Raw genomic sequence first — 16,404 nt, 5'->3', positions numbered from 1 at the left:
CAGATCCCCATGAAATCTTTCCCCTCTCTCCCCTCTAGTTTTAGGCTTCCCTACTCCAGGAAAAGGACTCTCCATCCCCCCTATCTGCATGTCTCATTATTTTATAAACCTCTATAAGGTTACTCCGTAGCCTCCTTCACTCCAGGGAAAACTGTCCAGTCTCTCCTCATGCCTCCAGTCCCAGCACCATCCTTGTGAAGATTTCTGCATCCTCCCTACCTTAATCACATCCATTCTATTCCAAAACAACCAGAATTGCACACGTTTTTCTCAGGTGTAGTCTTACCAATGACTTGGACAACAGGAACACGACATCCCACCTCTTGTACTCAATGCCCCAACCAGTGAAAGCAAGCACACCGTACTTCTTCTTCACCATCCTAACTGTTTCATTGCCTTTAGAGAACTACACACTTGTGCATTCTTGGATCTCCCTGTCAAACAATACTCCCTAAGGTCCTTCTCTTACTTGTGTATGTCCTGCACTAGCTTAACTTCCTAAAGTACATCACTTTCCATCAGCCTGAGCCAAATTCCACCTGCCATTCCTGTGATCACTTTCCAGTTAATCATCATCCACTACACCACCAATCACTATATCTCACTTCATGTTACAATCATGAAGGGAGATACCATGAAGTGGGGGCCCAGATGGCGTCCCAGGAGGGGTTCTCCAGGCCTGTGCAAGCGAGCTAGCTGAAGTGTTTGCTGACATCTTCAACTGCTCCTTGCTTCAGTCTAAGATCCTCTCGTGTTTTAAGAAGGCAACGATAATCCCAGTGCCGAAGAAGAGCAAGGTGGCATGCCTGAATGACTATCGACCTGCGGCTGACATCAATTGCTATGAAGTGCTTCGAGAGATTGGTTATGGCACACATCAACCACAGCCTACCGGTCAACCTCGACGCTTTGCAATTCACCTACCGGAGCAACAGGTCAACGGCAGATGCCATCTCTCTGGCCCTACATTCCTCCTTAGAACACCTGGAGAATAAAGATGCATATGTAAGGCTGCTTTTCATTGACTACAGCTCTGCCTTTAATACCATCATTCCAAATAAATTGATTCCTAAGCTCCAGAACCTGGGCCTTAGCACTCAGATCTGCAGCTGGATCTTCAACTTCCTCACAGACAGGACCCAGGCTGTAAAAATGGGGGACAAGCTCTCCTCTACAATCACTCTGAGCACTGATGCCCCACAAGGCTGTGTACTCAGCCCCCTGCTGTACTCCACTGTACGCCCATGATCATGTAGCCGAGTTTCCATCGAACTCAATATATAAGTTTGCTGATGACACAACAATTGTAGGCCGTATCTCGGGTAATGATGAGTTTGAGTACAGAGAGGAAATTAAGAACCTGGTGGCATGGTGCGAAGACAATAACCTATCCCTCAAAGTCAGCAGGACGAAGGAATTGGTTGTTGACTTCAGAAGGAGTAGTGGACCGCACGACCCAATTTACATCGGTTGTGCGCAAGTGGAACAGGTCAAAAGCTTTAAGTTCCTCGGGGTCAATATCACAAATGACCTGACTTGGTCCAACCAAGCAGAGTCCACTGCCAGGAAGGCCCACCAGTGCCTTAACTCCCTGAGAAAACTAAAGAAATTTGGTCTGTCCCCTAAAACTCTCACTAATTTTAAACAGATGCACCTTAGAAAACATTCTTCTAGGGTGCATCACAACCTGGTATGGGAGTTGTCCTGTCCAAGACCGGAAGAAGCTGCAGAAGATTGTGAACACGGCACAGCACATCACACAAACCAATCTTCCGTCCTTGGCAAACAACAGGAATTCTGCAGATGCTGGAAATTCAAGCAACACACATCAAAGTTGCTGGTGAACGCAGCAGGCCAGGCACGGTAGCAAATAAAGTTAAAATTAATGTATTAGAGTCTACAGCCTGTGAATATGAAGTGGGGATTCTAAAACCAATTATACACTTGAAATGAAAACATCTACATGGCTATAAAGTGAGGATAATTGGATCACCCTTCCAAAGAGCTGCAACATGCACAACTGACGGATGAGCTCCTTTTGTAAACACAAAATAAGGGGACATGCAACTATATCCATTAACAGACAGCAGGCTGCAATAAACATTCTATCATGAATGTTGGGAGGGAAAATGGATTAGCCATGATGAAATAGCACAGACTCGATGGGCCAAGTGGCCTAATTCTGTTTCTATGTCTTATAAAAGACCCTCACCATCTGGGACATGCCTTCCTTGCATTACTAAATGTATTGTATGAAAGGAGAGAAGAACAGCCACTAAGGATGAAAGACTTCCTAATGGCCTTACAACACACAAATGGTTAAGACATTGCCATCTACTTAGTGGCATCTAACTGTTGTGTATTTAACATTTCAGTAATATTTGAGTACACATTGTCTACATAACTCATTCTGGTTACATGTGCAAAGAAAGTTAATGGCATACATCATCACATCACCATGTCATACATGTACACCTACCTGGTTTAAGATAAAAATGATGTTAGACTTGCATTCTGGACTCTCTGCGTTTTTCTTTCAAATTAGTTTTATCTTTTGGAGTTACAAAGTACAACAGTGGTGACAAGGAAGTTATCAACGAACCGAAGACGACTACCTACCTGCTGAAGTGCAGCGAGAGTTTCAAGTTAAAAAATAGTACAGCATGCTTTCTTCACAAGAGAAGAAGACATTCACATTTAAGAAAGGGCAGAAGACAAACAGGCTTATGCACTGAGCAAATTGACCAGTATTTTGAAGCAAATGAAATAGTCAATGAGAAACAAGCACCAGTTTTGCTGAGTGCATTGGGTTTAAAGGCATACAGTTTGCTTAGAAGTTTGACTGCTCCAACAACACCAGCCAAAATGATCTTTGTTGATATTGTGAATGTAGGAACAATTAGAATGAATCCATTGTTGGTTGAAAAACGTTTTAGGTTTCATAAGCAGTATCAAAAGGAAAGGAAGTCCATTTCAGTGTATGTGGCTGAATTGAAGAGATTGCCTGAGCATTGTCAGTCCAGGGATGGGCTTAATGATGCACTGAGAGATCGTTTAGTTTGTGGAATCTTACAAGAAAGCATTCAAAAATGGCTCCCAACCAAAGCACAACTCGTGTTTAAAACAGCAGTTGAAATAGCTATATCAATGGAAACAATACACAGACAGAGGCACAAATGAATTGCAGACAGGAATGAAAGTGAGTGTGAATAAAATTGCAACATCTAAACTGAAACTGGCCTGGCTAAACAAAAACACGAGGAAATCTGCAGATGCTGGAATTTCAAGCAACACATATAAAAGTTGCTGGTGAACGCAGCAGGCTAGGTAGCATCTCTAGGAAGAGGTACAGTCAACGTTTCGGGCCATGACCCTTCATCAGGACTAACTGAAAGAAGAGATCGTAAGAGATTTGAAAGTGGAAGGGGGAGGGGGAGATCCGAAATGATAGGAGAAGACAGGAGGGGGAGAGATGGAGCCAGTTGATTGGCAAGAGGGATATGAGAGGATCATAGGACAAGAGGCCTAGGGAGAAAGAAAAGGGGGAGGGGGGAAGCCCAGAGGATGGGCAAGGGGTATAGTGAGAGGGACAGAGCAAGAAAAAGGAGAGAGAGAAAAAGAATGTGTGTATATAAATAAATAAATAACAGATGGCTAAACAAATTGTGTTCGTGTTGTGGCAGGGGCTCGACATACACCAGACCAATGCAGGTTTAAAGGTGAAACTTGCAGAAAATGCAACAAAGTAAGACATATACAAAGAGAATGGTGGTTAGATAAAAATAAATGGACTGCACAGGGAAGAGAAGAAGATTTTAAAAATGTCAAATTGAGTTTCCAAAAGAGTATTAATCTCCATGTCATTGATAAAAAGTATGATATTGGTAAGAGTGACACAGGACTGAGGAACCCTGAGATTTACAATGTGGAAACTAACAACAGACAAGGAATATGGCTTTCACCAGAAGTCAACAGTAAATTAATTAACTGGACACAGGCTCAGCTGTTTCAGTTATTTCAGAAAATGAGTTTGAATATGCATTTCTAAGATACTGAACTGAAGCCTGCAGATATCCAACTACTAACTTACACGGGAGAAAAGATAACTCCTGTGGGAATGACATTGAGAACAGTGTCAACCAACAAGCCACATTGGGCTTGTATATGGTAAAAAAGCACAGGAGGGTCAGCATTGTGGAGTCTTGAGTGACTGAGACAGTTACAACCTGATTGAAAATCCATCCACCATATGCATGCCACATCTCCTGTACCAGAGTTAACTGAAAGCAAATTAAGAAAGGTATTGGATGATACCACAGCAATGTTCAAGGGTTAGGGTTAGGGTGAACTCAAACATCAAGAACATCTTCAAAAGGCAGTGCCTCAAGAAGTAGGAATCCATCATTCAGGACCCTCACCGACCAGAACCTGCCGTCTTCTGATTATTACCATAAGGGAAGAGACACAGGAGCCTGAGGACCTATACACGGTGTTTTAAGGACAGCTTCTTCCCCACCACCATCAGATTTCCGAATGGTCTATGAATCCACAAACACTCCCATTTATTTGTTGTACTACAGTAATATTTTATGTCTTGCACTGTACTCCTGCTACAAAACAAAACATTTCACAATGAATGCCAGTGATAGTAAACCTGATTCTAATTGAGAAATTGCTTTTTTGAACTACTAAGGACCTTCTAGTGAGACTTCTCACTCTAAGTATTGGATACGGTGCTCTAGCAAAGAAAACAAAACCATTCCTATTGGCAGAAGCGTCAAGACCAGAGATTTGTTGATTGGTAAGATTGCCAAGAAGGAGATGAGAAGAGACAGTTAGGAACCATGATCCCATCTGAAATTCTCTTGTTGCTTTCACAAGGAACTTTAATAGATGTTTGAAATAGAGAAAAACAATCAGAGCTGTGAAGAAAACGCATTGTAATGGAAATGGTTGGATGGTAAACTTAAGAGACTCTGCAGATGCTGGAAATCTAGAGCAACACACACAAAATGCTGGAGTAACTCAGCAGGTCAGGCAGCACCTATGGAGAGGAATAAACAGTTGATGTTTCCGACCCAGAGCCTTCGCGAGGATTAATAATATAGGGCTCCAGCCTGAAACGTCGACTGTTTATTCCTCTCCATGGACACTGGATAATTGTTGCTTTGATCTGTCACAAGCGCAATTTGGGCTGGGACATTTGGAATCCTATTATATTGTAACAGTTCTAGGTTTCTGATTGCATTTGATCTCGTGTTTTTATCCTAATGTTTTTCCAAACAGAGATATGAGGAATCACAACAGAGATCTCTTGACACAACCTACCCTCAGCCTTCTGCCCCATTATTGTTTCCCTACCTCAACATCTCCACTCTAACATTCAACTGAGTTAGTGAAGTATGATATGCGATAAAACCAATGTGATCATATGTTCTCTTGTCCAAGTTGTCACAATTCATCCCTTTTTACTTTCCTCGCTGCACATCTGCTTACCCTTGGGATCACTCTCGTTGGCATGAAGAAAGATTGATGTAGAAGAGTTACTGAGTATGATAACAAGGAAGCTGAATGAAAGTGCACAGCTGCAGAGTCAGGATCACTGAAGCTGGCTCAGGTCTAAGACAAAAACCCTCCAGACTTTGGACACAAGTTGGGAGGAGTACAAAAGTAACCTCCCCCATGTCCACCCCTTCATGCCAATAAAGTTCATGATCTGACGTTCATACTCAGCATGTAACAACATTTCAAAAAAAGCTTTTATAGAGTCAGAGTGCTACTGCACACAAAAAGGCCCTTCAGCCCATCTACTTTATGTCAACCTGATTTTCTGCCTAATCCCTTCTTCTTGCACCTCGATCATATTACTCCAAACCTCTCCCATCTGTATCCAAACTTCTTAGAATCATAGAAATCTACAGCACATACAGGCCCTTCAGCCCAAAATGTTGTGCTGACCATGTAACCTACTCTAGAAACTGGCTAATATTTCCCTACCGCATAACCCTCAATCTTTCTAAGCTCCATGTACCCATCTAAGAGTCTCTGAAAAGACCCTATTGTATCAGCCTCTACCACCATCACTGGTGGTGCATTCCACACACCCATCACACTCTGTTTGAAAAAGTTACCTCTGATATCCTTCTCCCTGTATCCACTTCCAAGCACCTTAAAACTATGCCCCTCCTGTTAGCCATTTCAGTCCTGGGAAAAAGCCTCTGGCTATCCACACCATCAATGCCTCTCATTGTCTTATACATCTTTATCAGGTCGCCTCTCATTGTCTTATACATCTTTATCAGGTCACCTCTCATCCTCTGTCGCTCCAAGAAGCAAAGGCCAAGTTCACTCAACCTACTCTCATGAGGCACACTCTCCAATCGAGACAACATCCTTGTAAATCTGCTCTGCACTCTCTCTATACTATCCACATCCTTCCTGTAGTGAAGTAACCAGAATTGAACACAGTACTCCAAGTTGGGTCTAACTAAGGACTTATATAGCTGTAACATTACCTCACAGGTCTTGAACAGCCTTCTTAACAACACTGTCAACCTGAACAAAGCCAGACTACAACCCAAACAACAGCAGGGTACGAGCAGAAGGGAACCTGAATAGCGATTGCAGTGAATATATCCATCCTGGTCGGTGCTAGTGGCCTCATTAAAGGTTACCATAGCAATCAAATCCAGTAGATGTACACCAGCCATCAGATATCTGAATGGTCCATGAACAACACCATCTTGTTATTTGTCTTTTGCAAGACTTGATTTTCTAACATAGCAATTTTTATGTCTTTGCAGTGCACTTCTGCAACAAAAAAAACACACACATTTCACAGCAGCACACACAAAATGCTGGAGGAACTCGGCAGGTCAGGCAACATCTATGGAAATGAATAAACAGCCAACGCTTCGGTCTGAGACCCTTCATCAGGACTGGAAAGAAAGGGGATTAGAAGCTAGTAAAAGGTGGGGGGGGAGGGGTTGGAGTATAATCCAGAAGGTGACAGGTAGAGACAGATGGGTGGGGTAAGGGGATGAAGTAAGAAGTTGGGAGGCGATAGGTGGAAGAGGTAAGGGACAGAGTGCTGCTCTAGGTTTCCAGCACATGCAGAATCTCGTGCTCACACTTCACAACATAGGTCAGTGAGAATAAATCTGATACTGTGTCAAAAAAAGCGCATAGGCTTCTCAGCAGCCCTGTGTCCCAGCAGTACCTCTAAAGGATGTCAGCACAGCCAGACTGAAACCCAGGTAAGCAGAAAGGAACCCCAACAACGATCGCAGTGAATACAGCAAGACTGATGGAAAACAAGAGAAAATCTGTAGATGCTGGAAATCCAAGCAACACACACAAAATGCTGGAGGAACTCAGCAGGCCATGCAGCATCTACGGAAAAGAGTACAGTCGATGTCTTGGGCTGAGACCCTTGGCAGGACTAGGGTGCTAAAGGCTTCTGACGAGGTCACAGTGGCAATACAGTAGATCTACGTCGGCCATCAGATTTCTGAATGGTCCTCCTCTACATTATGCAGTTAAGTAACTTATAGCAACTTAATGTATTGCACTGTACTGCTGTCACATAACAAACAAATTTCACAATATGTTACTGGTAATAAACTTCATTCTGAAGTGGAACGAGCACAAATGTTCCTTATGGATGAAGTGGCTCCGTGTCCCTGTTAACTTTCTAATGACCCCAGTACAGTAAGGCTACAACCCAGGTGAGAAGCAAAACAAAGATGGGCGGAGGAGCAGGTAGTGTTGAGGAAACAGACATTGGAGAGGGTTCAGAGAAGATTCATGAAAATGATTCCAGGAATCAAAGGGTTACCTTGTCAGGAACGTCTGGCAGCTCTTGGGCTGTATTCCCTGGAGTTCAGTAGAATGAAGAGGGATCTCATTGAAACATTCCGAATGTCAAAAGGCCTGAACAGATTAGATATGGCAAAGTTATTTCCCATGGTAGGGGAGCCTCGGACAAGAGGACATGACTTCAGGATCGAAGGACGACCATTTAGAACAGAGGTGCGGAGAAATTAATTTAATTAGAAGGTGGTAAATCTGTGCAATTTGTTGCTAAGAGCAACTGTGGAGGCCAAGTCATTGGGTGCATTTAAGGCAGAGGTTCTTGATTAGCTAGGGCGTCAAAGGGTGTGGGGAAAAGGCAGGGGAGTGGGGATGACTGAAAGAATTGGATCAGCCCATGATTGAAAGGTGGAGCATTCTCAATGGGCCGAATGGCCTACTTCTGCTCCTGTATCTTGTGGTCTTATGGAAACCAATTTTATGCCTTTGCACCAGATGAATTCCTCCATCATTAACATTTCTAAAATGCTGTATAGCTAATGGCAGTGTCCTAATTTGTTCTGGATTTCATGAAAATACACAATTTGTTACTCTTTGTATACATTTTTAACTATATCCTTCAAATTTCTGGTCATTGTGGAAGCCACTTAATTGGGCCAAAATGTACTGGCTTCAATGTGTCGCAATTAAGCAGAATCCACTGTATTTTACCTATTGTACTGTGCTGCTACCACAACAGATCAGTGATAATAAACCTGATTCTGATTCTGTTTCATCCAGTAGCTGTGATGAAGTCATTGACTTTAGGAAGGGGAGTGGGAACATGTCACGTGCATCTGCTAATTTCAGTGCTGCTGAGGTCCAGAGGGTTGAGCTTCAATTTTCTAGGAGTAAGCATCACTAATAGTATGTCCTGATCCAACCACGTACACTCCATGGCCAAGAACATGCCCCAATATCTCTACTTCATCAGGTGGCTAAGCAAATTTGGCAATGTCCTTCATCATTTTTTTATCCATCCCCGCCAGAAAGCATCTTATCTGGATGCATCACGGCTTTGGGTGCTAACTTTTATGCCCATACTATTAAGAAACTACAGAGTTGTGTACATCACAGAAACCAGCCTCCTCTCCACAGGCTCCGTCTACATTTCTCACTGCCTTGGTAAAGCAACCAGCATAATCAAAGATCCCCTCCCTCCCACCCTCCACCACCCCGGACATGACTTATCTATTTAGCAATACAGTGTGATCGCCATGCCGCCTTAGCAACCCCCAATAAACGCAAGTAATCCTAATCTAATCTCTCATTGGACAGAAGCTACAAAAGCCTAAAAGCTCGTCCCATCAGGCGGAAGGACAGCTTCTATCCTGCTGTTTTAAGGCTATTGAACAGTCTTCTAATACTATAAGGTAGACTCTTGACCTTACAATCTACTCATCCTGGCCTGCCTGCATTGCACTTTCTCTGTTACTGTAACGTTTTATTCTGCATCCTGTTATTGCTTTCCACTTGCACTATGATGAACTGACCTGTTATGGATGACATGCAGAACGAAGCTTTTCACTGTACCTTGGCACAAGTGTCCATAACAAACCATTTTCCACTTTGTTTTGTCCAAGCCAGGAAGGACAGTGAGCCTTAGAACAACAGTCAAGTGAAAAAAAAACAGAAGTTGAAGATTGTGGAATGGGGACAGTGCCAGATTAAACTTGTATTCCTTTGATATTAGAAGACAAGAAGTTACTCTAATAGTTAAGTACTAACCTCTAACTCCTCAGAGTCACAAAATCTCACAGTAATTTTGTCAAACCTATGTTAACAGATCGATTTAATGACAAAACATGAACTGCGAATCTTGTATTATTCAGCGTCTCATCATTCAGATGTTATGCACCAAGATAATGAACTGACAGAAAGGCAAAAAAGTTATGTTAGGAAGCCCTCCCAACCACTGAGTAATTTACAAGGAGCAGTACTACAAGAAAGCATACACTTCCTCCAGAATCCCCACCACCCTGGACATGCTTCCTTCTCGCTGCTGCCAACAGGAAGGAGGTAGAGCAGCCTAAGGTCCCATACCACCAGGTTCAGGAATAGTTACTACTCTTCAACCATTAGGCTTCTGAACCATCATGCACAACTTCATTCACCTCAACACGAAACTGATTCCATAACTTATAAACGCAATTTCAAGGACTATACAACTCATGGTATTACTTATTTTTGAATTTGTAGCATTTTGTACATTAATTGCTTGTCAGTCTTTGTGTATAGTTTTTCATAGATTCTGTTTTATTTCTTTGTTCTACTGTGAATGCCTGCAGGAAAATTAATCTCAGGGTAGTATATGGTGATATACAGTATACAGTACACACTTTGATGATAAATTTACTTTGAACTTTTATTCTTGTAATAAAACGTTAGCAGGACATGACAATGATGTAGAGTCTTGCGCAATTTGTGTTCAAATCCAGCCCATTCTAATAGCCCATGGCTTTGAAAGTGCAATAAGACTAGTGGCAGGTATGGCACATCTTCTATTAGTTGCATTTGGGGCTGCCCATTAAGGGTAGCTTTAATCCTGGAGATGGAATCACATGATGTCTCCTCTTAATAACCAGCTACTGTTTACCTGACACCTCCATCGTCACACACACTGTCTTCTTACCCTCACCATAATGTGACATCAACTTCATTGGATGACCCTGGTTACAGTTGACTTAGTGGGCTCCACTCATTTACCCAGCCATCTCCAAACCCCTACAACAAACAGAACTGGTGAAAATATAGGAAAATACCTGCTTGTGGACTGTTTGTCCCACTCCCATCAGGGAAAAACCTACGCAGCATCCATGCCAGGACCACCAGACACAAAAACTATTACATCCCCCCAGCCATCAGACTGATCAACACTCCACACATTAACCCACCCCACCACCATTACAAACACATCACCTAGCATCACCTACATACAATCATTCTATGTATACAACAGTTAATTGTACATTGTGCTTGATAGGATGACTTTTATATCTCTACTTATTGTGGGGTTTTTTTGTTTCTACGTGTTCTTTATGTTTCTTGTGTTTCTAATACTGCACTTGATCTGGTGCAACGATCATTTAGTTCTCCTTTACACTCAAATGCTGAAAAATGACAAGAAACAATATTGGATCTTCAATAATGTGCTCTCCAGATTTTCTGTCTTTTGCAGAGATTAATTTTTAATTCCCAGCAACTGCAAACTAATCCAAGAGGGTTAGCCACTATTAAAACACAAAAGAGTTTACAAACAATTCAATATATTTAAGCTAATTGAATTAAAACAAGTAAAAAAGGTCACAATTGAAGCATGAATTTTATTGAGGCTTTAACTGTTTAACTCACTGGTCAGGGACCCCAATCTTAGAGCTGGGAAGTTTGCACATTTGCTTTGGATTTCATTTGGAATCTACAGGTGTAACACTGAGACAGACAGTCTTGGAGAAACCCAGGTAAGATCACAACATGTGCCCAGATGGAAGATCTTGGCTCTTCAACATTTTGCATTTCCACATAATGCTAACAGGTTGTATAGCTCAAAATGCCATGTACAGTAAGAGGAAAAATGGAAAAAGAAATCACAGTGAGTTGAAGCCATCAAAATTGGGAATTTAGAGCTTGCCAACCTTGGGGAAATGATTATATCCCAGGGATTGCAGAGTAGAAATATTTGCAATATATAATAGATAGACATGAGAAAAGTTTGTGGTTGGAAAACCATAAGACCATAAGGTATAGGAGCAGATAGCCATTTGGCCCATCGAGTCTGCTCTGCCATTCAATCATGGCTGATCCAATTCTTCTAGTCATCCCCACTCCCCTGCCTTCTCCACATACCCTTTGATGCCCCAGCTAATCATGAACCTATCTATCTCTGCCTTAAATGCACCCAATGACCTGGCCTTAACACCCTCTGACTAAAGCTATTTCTCCGCATCTCTGTTCTAAATGGACGTCCTTCAATCCTGAAGACGTGTCCTCTTGTTCTAGACTCCACTAACATGGGAAATAACTTTGCCATATCTACTCTGTTCGGGCCTTTCAACATTTCGAATATCTCTTTGTGATCCCCTTCATTCTCCTGAACTCCAGGGAATACAGCCCAAGAGCAGCCAGACATTTCTCATATGGTAACCCTTTCATTCTTGGAACCGTTCTCATGAATCTTCTCTGAACACTCTCCAATGTCAGTATATCCTTTCTAAAATAAGGAGCCCAAAACTGCATACAATACTCCAAGTGTGGTCTCACGAGTGCCTTATAGAACCTCAACATCGCACCTCTGCTTTTATATTCTATGCCTCTAGAAATAAATGCCAACATTGCATTTGCCTTCTTCACAACTGACTCAACCTGGAGGTTAACCTTTAGCGTATCCTGCACAAGGACTCCCAAGTCCCTTTGCAACTCTTCGTTTTGAATTCTCTCTCCATCTAAATAATAGTTTGCTCGTTTATTTCTTCCACTAAAGTGCATGACCATACACTTTCCAGCAGTGTATTTCATTTGCCACTTCTTTGACCATTCCCCTAAATTATCTAAGTCTCTCTGTTTCCACAACACTACCTGCTTCTCCACCTATCTTTGCATCATCAGCAAATTTAGTCTCAAATCCATTAATACCGTAGCCATTGACATACATCGTAAAAAGCAGCGGTCTCAACACTGACCACTGTGGAACTCCACTGGCAACCGGCAGCCAGCCAGAATAGGATCCCTTTATTCCCACGCTCTGCTTTCTGCCGATCAATCAATGCTCCACCGATGCTAGTAACCTCCCTGTAATTCCATGGATCTTATCTTGCTAAGCAGACTCCTGTGTGGCACTTTGTCAAAGGCCTTCTGAAAATCCAAGTACACTACATCCACTGCATCTCCTTTGTCCACCCTGCTTGCAATTTCCTCAAAAAATTGCAGTAGGTTAGTCAGGCATGATGTTCCTTTCAGGAAACCATACTGGCTTTGGCCTATCTTGTCATGTGCCTCCAGGTACTCCATAATCTCATTCCTAACAATCGATTCCAACAACTTTCCAACCACTGACATCAGGCTAACAGGTCTATAGTTCCTTTTCTGCTGTCTTTCACCCTTCTTAAATAGCGGAGTAACATTTGCAATTTTTCAGTCATTCGGTACAATGCCAGAATCTATCGATTCTTGAAAGATCATTGTTAATGCCTCTGCAATCTCTCTAGCTACTTCCTTCAGAACCTGAAGGTGCATTTCATCAAGTCCCAGGAGATTTATCCACCCTCAGACCATTAAGCTTCCTGAGCACCTTCTCAGTTGTAATTTTCACTGCACATCCTTCACTTCCCTGACACTCTTAAATGTCCGGTATACTGCAGATGTCTTCCACTGTGAAGACTAGATACAAAATACGCATTCAGTTCCTCTGCCATCTCTGCATCACTCATTACAATATCTCCACCATCAATTCCTATTGGTCCTATATCTACCCTCTACTCTCTTTTACCCGTTATACACTTGAAAAAGCTTTTAGTATCTTCTTTGACATTAGTTGCCAGCTTCCTTTCATAATCCATCTTTTCCTTCTTAATGACCTTCTAAGTTTCCTTCTGCAAGTTTTTAAAAGCTTCCCAATCCTCTATCTTGCCATTAGCTTTGGCTTTATTGTATGCCTTCTTTTTTGCTTTTACTTTGGCTCTGACTTCACTTGTCAGCCACAGTAGAGTCCTTCTTCCATTCAAAAATTTCTTCTTATTTGGAATATATCTGTCTTGCACTTCCCTCATTTTTTGCAGAAACTCCAGCCATTGCCGCTCTGCTGTCCTTCCTGCTAGTGTCCCTTTCCAGTCAACCTTGGCCAGTTCCTCTCTCATGCCATTGTAATTTCCTTTACTCCATTGAAATACCGACACATTGGAATTTAGTTTCTCCTTCTCAAATTTCAAAGTGAGCTCAATCATATTGTGATCACTGTTCCCTAAGGGTTCCTTAACCTCAAGCTCTCTTATCACCTCCAGATCATTGCACAACAACCCAATCCAGCACAGCCAATCCCCTAGTGGGCTCAACAACAAGCTATTCTAAAAAGCCATCACTTAGACATCCCACAAATTCTCTCTCTTGAGGTCCAGTACTGGCCTGGTTTTCCCAATCCACTTTCATATTAAAACCCTCAACGATTATCATGACACTGCCCTTCTGACACACCTTTTCTATCTCTTGCTGTAATTTGTAATCCACATCCTGGCTGCTGTTTGGAGGTCTGTATACAACTGCCATTCGGGTCCATAAGACCATAAGACAAAGGAGCAGAAGTTGGCCATTCGGCCCATTGAGTCTGCTCCGCCATTTTATCATGAGCTGATCCATTCTCCCATTTAGTCCCACTCCCCCGCCTTCTCACCCTAACCTTTGATGCCCTGGCTACTCAAGGGTCCTTCTACCCTTGCCATTTCTTAACTCAACCCATAGAGACTGTACACCTTCCAACCCTATGTCATCCCTTTCTAATGATTTTATATTATTTCTTATACACAGGGCCACACCATGCTCTCTGTCTACTAACCTATCTTTCCAATACACTGTATATCCTTGGATATTCAGCTCCCGATGGCAGCCATCCTTTAGCCAAGTTTCAGAGATAGCCACAACGCCATAAGGTCCGTCCATCGCCGGAGTCTGTCTTCACATGCTGGGATAGATATCTCCCTACCTCACCGAGGGTTTGAGACCCATCATCCACCCTCACCTGGTTTAGCCGGCTTGTCGAAGCCGTTGCCCAGGGTGTGGCCGCTGTCGCATGCAAACAGCTACAAGGAGCCACAAGTAAGAGCTGAGTGTCAGGTGGGGACCAAAGGTGGACTAAACACCTTGAAAAGGACGTAACATGTTCCCCCACCAGAGGTGCTACCCCTCCCTGACACCCCAAACACCTACAACGCCATACTTGTCAATCTGTAGCTGAATTTCAAGATCTTCCATTTTATTTCTTATGCTGCGTGCATTCAAATATAACACTTTCAGCTCAGTATTTGTTGCTTTCTGTTTTAACTGCACCATGCCTCTACCGCCCTGTAACTCATCCCACTGGCTGTAATTATGCCTCATCTTCTTCTTTCTATCATCTCTGTTGCACGCCATCTTTGAGTTATTTCTTCTTTCCCTTTCCTCAGCCCTATCACTCCGGTTCCCATCCCCCTGCCAAATTAGTTTATAAAGCCTCCCGAACAGCTCTATTGAACCTGCCTGCTGTGATATTGAAGCCCTTTGGGTTCAGGTGTAAACCGTCCTTTTTGTAGAAGTCGTACCTCCCCCAGAAGAGGCCCCAATGAGCCAGGAACCTGAAGCCTTTCCTCCTACACCAGTCTCTCAACCATGCGTTAATATGCCTGATCATTCTATTCTTGCGCTCGTTAGCACGTAGCACAGGCAGAAATCCTGAGATTACTACCCTGGAGGTCCTGCTTTTCACTTTCCTAACCAACTCCCTGAATTGTCTTTTCAGGACCTCCTCCCTTTTTCTACCTATATCATTGGTACCAACATGCACCAAGGCTTCTGGCTGTTCATACTCTCCCTTCAGAATACTCTGCACCCGATCCGAGACATCCCGTACCCTGGCACCTGGGAGGCAACACCCAGGCTGGTGATTGGGTCACTCAAGTCACACCCTTACGGGAACCCCAGAACCCCAAAAGTGCCTTAATCATCCACTGCATAGTTTGGCTTGGTCATACCTCACTATCAGGTGCGGGTAAGCGTACCTGACAAAAGCCACCTGTTAGGAAAAGAAGCAGATGGTAAGCCGCAACAGCAAGTTAGTGCAAGGGGTTTTATTTTGTGCCAGGTGAAAAAAATAGCAAAAGTTGTCCAAAAGTTGTGAAGAAAAAATGTACTTACAAATAGACAAATGAAAACAAACATGTACTGTGTACAAAAAAATTTTAACTATAGAGGCTTAGTCCATGACACACTTTGTTGTTAACTTTCCGATATAACTTTTCACCAACCATCAAATTCACCCTCACACCTCTCAGCAATGTCCAATTGAGGGTTTAAATCTGCCTGCATAGCGTGTAGTGCATCTGCTGCCCCTAACTCAGGCATTATTTTAGGATGCCCCAAACTGTCTCTCGGGTCTTTTGGGGTTGTTCTGCTGTCTACAAAACGATGTAGCAGTGTGACTGAAGATAAATGAAACTGCTTGGAATGCCTGTGCCTAGAATCCTTATTCTTATGAGTTATGAACCAGGAAAGCACATTAACTGAAGGGACTGTTTTGATTAGTCAAGCTAGCGATTGTTTTACTATTGGGGTGTGCAAATGGTGAACTCCCAAGAACTGCAGAATGGGAAGGCGAAGTGTGAGAACTACTGGGTAAACTAGACCAGGGACAGAACTAGGAGTGACTAACTGGGCATAGGGGCAATAGTGGGAGAATTAGCATTGCCAACAATGTTCTGTCTCAGGCTCTCTCACAGCTGAGCTGGTAAACCCACGTCCAATGAACTGAACACCAGTACATTCAAGCTCCAAAGCTTGGGTTCCAGTTGGCTTTAGAGTTGGTTAACTGGCACG

General features: G+C 42.9%; 1 protein-coding gene and 1 pseudogene across 3 annotated transcripts in view; one reads left to right on the top strand and one right to left on the bottom strand.

Moving 5' to 3' along the window:
• hivep3b (HIVEP zinc finger 3b) overlaps positions 1–16,404 on the bottom strand; it is a 699,020-nt gene that overhangs the window by 566,244 nt on the left and 116,372 nt on the right. The gene's annotated exons all lie outside the window — the stretch shown is intronic.
• LOC140190660 (U6atac minor spliceosomal RNA) lies at positions 2,246–2,364 on the top strand (annotated as a pseudogene).

Source organism: Mobula birostris, chromosome 30 (assembly GCF_030028105.1).
Source record: "Mobula birostris isolate sMobBir1 chromosome 30, sMobBir1.hap1, whole genome shotgun sequence".
Lineage (NCBI taxonomy): Eukaryota > Metazoa > Chordata > Chondrichthyes > Myliobatiformes > Myliobatidae > Mobula > Mobula birostris.
This window is presented reverse-complemented; position numbering and strand designations above follow the sequence as displayed.